Source organism: Microcebus murinus, chromosome X, assembly GCF_040939455.1.
Source record: "Microcebus murinus isolate Inina chromosome X, M.murinus_Inina_mat1.0, whole genome shotgun sequence".
Taxonomy (NCBI): Eukaryota; Metazoa; Chordata; class Mammalia; order Primates; family Cheirogaleidae; genus Microcebus; species Microcebus murinus.
The window spans coordinates 125,862,975-125,867,241 of NC_134136.1; positions in this window are offsets into that span (position 1 = coordinate 125,862,975).

Consider the following 4,267-nt stretch of genomic DNA (forward strand, 5'->3'; position numbering starts at 1 on the left):
ATTGCTATAGCAAGGACTTCCAGCACTATGTTGAATAGTAGTGGAGATAGTGGGCAACCTTGCCTTGTTCCAGTTCTAAGTGGGAATGCTTTCAATTTTTCCCCATTCAGTATAATGTTGGCTGTGGGTTTGTCATATAGGGTTTGTATCATTTTTAGGTAAGTCCCATCTATGCCTATTTTGTTGAGCGTTCTTATCATAAAGGGTGCTGAATTTTGTCAAATTCTTTTTCTGCATCTATAGAGAGGATCATATGATCTTTGTTTTTGCTTCTGTTTATATGGTGAATTACATTTATGGATTTGCATATGTGGAACCATCCCTGCATCCCTGGGATAAAGCCCACTTGGTTGTGATGAATCATTTTCTTGACAAGCACCTCAATTCAGTTAGCTAGGATTTTGTTGAGAATTTTTTCATCTATATTCATAAGGGATATTGGTCTGTAGTTTTCCTTTCTCGTTGCATCCTTTCGTGGTTTCGGTATCAGGGTTATGTTGGCTTCATAAAATGTGTTGGGGAGGATTCCATCCTTCTCGATGTTGTGAAATAATTTCTGCAGGATAGGTACCCATTCTTCTTTGTAGGTGTGGTAAACTTTGGGTGTGAAACCATCTGATCTGGGACTTTTCTTTTTAGGAAGGATTTTATTGCTATTTCAATTTCAGTACTTGGTATTGGTCTGTATAGGAATTCCATTTCTTCCTGGTTGAGCCTAGGGAGGCTGCGTGTTTCTAAGAATTTGTCCATTTCCTCCATATATGGAGGAAATGGACATAAAGGTTGTGTGCATAAAGGTTATTATTAGTAGTATTAATAAATTATATCATGTATCTCCATGGCATCAGTTGTAATTTCTACTTTATTTTCCTGATGGAGCTTATTAGAGATTTCTCTTTTCTGCTTTTCATTAGTCTAGCCAAAGACATGTCAATTTTATTTATTTTTTGAAAGAACCACCTTTTTGTTTTATTAATCATCCATGTAGTTTCACTGTTGTCAATTTCTTTTAGTTCTGATTTGACCTTATTGATTTCACTTCCTCTGGTGGATTGGGGGTTGGTCTGTTCTTTTTCCACCTCCTTGAGTTGATTTATTAGGTTGTCTATTTTTGATCTTTCTGACTTTTGGATATAGGCATTTATGAAAATAAACTTTCCTCTCAGGACTGCTTTAGCTATGTTCAACAGATTTTGATAAATTGTGTCTCCTTTGTCATTTAGTTCAGAGAATCTTTTGATTTTCATCTTGATTTCCTCGTTTATGAAGTAGTCATTCAGCAGAAGAGTATTTAGTTTCCACCACTTTTTTTAGAAATGAGAGTTTCTGTTAGGGTTAATTTCTACTTTTATTCCACTGTGATCAGAAAAGATACATGGTATGATTTCTATTCTTTTAAATTTTTTTAGACATGTTTTGTGTCCTAGGATATAGCGAATCTTAGAGAATGTCCCATGAGCTGATGAGAAGAACGTGTATTCAGTGGTATTTGAGTAGAGTGTCCTGTAAATGTCAGTCAGACCCAATTGTTCTAGAGTTTTATTTAATTCCATTATTTATTTGTTAATTTTCTGTTTGGAGGTTCTGCCCTGTGGTATCAGCAGGGTGTTGAAGTCTCTGGCTATTATGGTGTTGTTGTTTATCAAATTTGTTTAGATCAACTAGTGTTTGCTTTATGAATTTTGGTGCACCAAGGTTGGGTGCATACACATTTAGAATTGTTATGTCTTCTTGTTGAACTTTACCCTTCACCATTATATAGTGATTTTCTTTGTCTTTCATTACTTTTGTTAATTTAAAAACTAAGTTATCTGAAATCAAAACCACCACACGCCTTCTTTTGGCTTTTGTTTGCTTGAAATATTGTTCTCCACCCCTTTACCTTTACTCTAAATGCATCATTTCCTGAGGACAGTGGATACTTGGCTTGTATTTTTTTTATGCATGCAGCCAGCCTATGTCTCTTGAGTGGAGATTTCAAGACATTCACATTGATTGAGATAACTGATAGGTGGGGCAGATTTCTGTTCATTATGTTGGGTTGAACTTTGTTGCTTTGTTTTATCTCTTGAGCCACTGTGGTATCTGGCCTTTGATCTTTAGCTTTTGAGTGTTTTTACATTCATGAGTGTTTATTGTGCTCATCCATGTGTAACACTGTTTTGAGTATTTTTTGGAGGGGTGGTCTTGTCTTGGTGAATTCCCACAGTCTTTGCCTATCTGAAAATGTCTTTATTTCTCCTTTGTATGGAAAACTTAGTTTTGCAGGGTACAAGAATCTAGTATGAGAATGATTCTGTTTCAGAAGCGGGAGAATGGGGCCAAGTCACTCCTTGCTTATAAGGTTTCAGTTGAGAAGTCTGACATTATTCAGATTGGCTTTACTTAGTATGTTACTTGCTTCTTTTGTCTTACAGCTCACAGACGGGCCTCTTTAGCTGACATTTTGGTCAGTCTGAGGACTGCATGTCATGGTGTCTTTCTGTTTGCATTGAATCTCCCAGGATTCCATTGAGCTTCTTGTACTTGGATATCGAGATTTTTAGCAAGGCCTGGGAAATTTTTATCTATTATATCTTCAAATACCTTATCCAACTCTTGCATGTTTTCTTCTTCCCATTTGGAAATCCCCATAACCTTCATGTTAGGTTTCTTCACATAATCCCACATTTCTTGTAAGCTTTGCTCTTTTCTCTTATGTCTCTGGTCTGTCTCTGTGACTGACTTATTTAATTGGAAGTTGTTATCTTCAATCTCTGAGGTTCTTCTTCTGTTTGATCTACCATGTTCTTGAGGCTTCCCATTGTGTTTGTAGTTCCCTGAATAGATTCTTCATTTCCAGGAGTTCGGTTTGATTTTTCTTAAATATTTCAATTTCTTTAAAAAAATTTTTAATAACAGTTTATTTAGTGGAATAAAAAGTATTCCCTAAATGTAAAAGATCCTACTAACAGTAACTCTGAAAGGATTGGAGTAAGTTTTCAAATGTTGGTAGAAAACTCTTTAACTATTTTTAGATGTTTTGCAGCACTGAAAAAGTAACAGTTAAAATTTTTGCTGCATTGTGATAAATCTGTCAGTTAACTAGTAATAGCTAGTATATATAAATACTATTATAAAGAATGTGCAGTGAGAAATTATTTACATTCTGTGTAATATATTTTTCTCTTTCTATTTAGTCACATGCCATAATTTATGATTTTTGATCATAATTGACATTCCTATTAGCTAATAGTTAAATCATCTAATTCCCCTTCATGCTAACTAAATAATCCTCATAGCCAAAACTTGAAACTAATATCATCAGTGCTTAATCAAGGTGTTCCCTCTTATAATAACAACCAAAATCAATCAAACAACAGAAACTTTCCTTGAAGAGCACAGTGCTCAATCATATTTTTGAGAAAGGCCCACAAATCTGGTGAAGATAAAACAGAATTTTCTACACAAGCAGTGCCATTTAGCAAATGCTATTAACACAATAGTGATCATTTTGGCATTTGATCTGGAAAACCTTGCTTCAGCAGCTCCTCAAGGGATATATATGCCATGATAAAATATCCAAAGCAAAACTGGGAACAAAAAATTGGCCACCTGGATATTCTCATAATATAAGTTTCCAAAATTAAATTGAGTTTTTGTTTTTGCAATTTCTATGACTCAATATTTTCTATACTTTAACAATGGTGAAGATTATCTGCAGAATATTTTTATTTTTTTATTTCAGGAAATTATGAGAATACAAACATTTTGGTTTCATTTTTATATGTTTGCCTCTCCCTAACAAGGGGTAGAGCCATGCCCTTCCCTTCTATAATGCCAATGCATCCCTCAGTTGTGAGTCTATACCCCCATCCTCATAATCCCTGGAGAACACTACCACCATGTGAACACCATAGTGTTAATCAGTGAGTACCAATTTGATGGCGAGTACACGTGGAGCCTATTCTTCCAATTTTCTGTTACCTCACTTTGGATAATGGGCTCAAGCCCAATCCAGGAAAATAAAAGCAGTGCAAGATGACCGTCATTTCTTATAATTGAGTAATATTCCATTGTATACATATATCAAATTTTAATAATCCACTCATGAATTGATGGGCACTTGGGTTGTTTCCACATCCTTGCGAGAGTGAATTGTGCTGCCATAAATATTCAGGTGCAGATGTCTTTATTATACAATGTCTTATGATCTTTTGGGTAGATGCCTAATAGTGCTATTGCTGGACTGAATGGTATTTCTATTTTTAACTGTTTGAGGTATCTC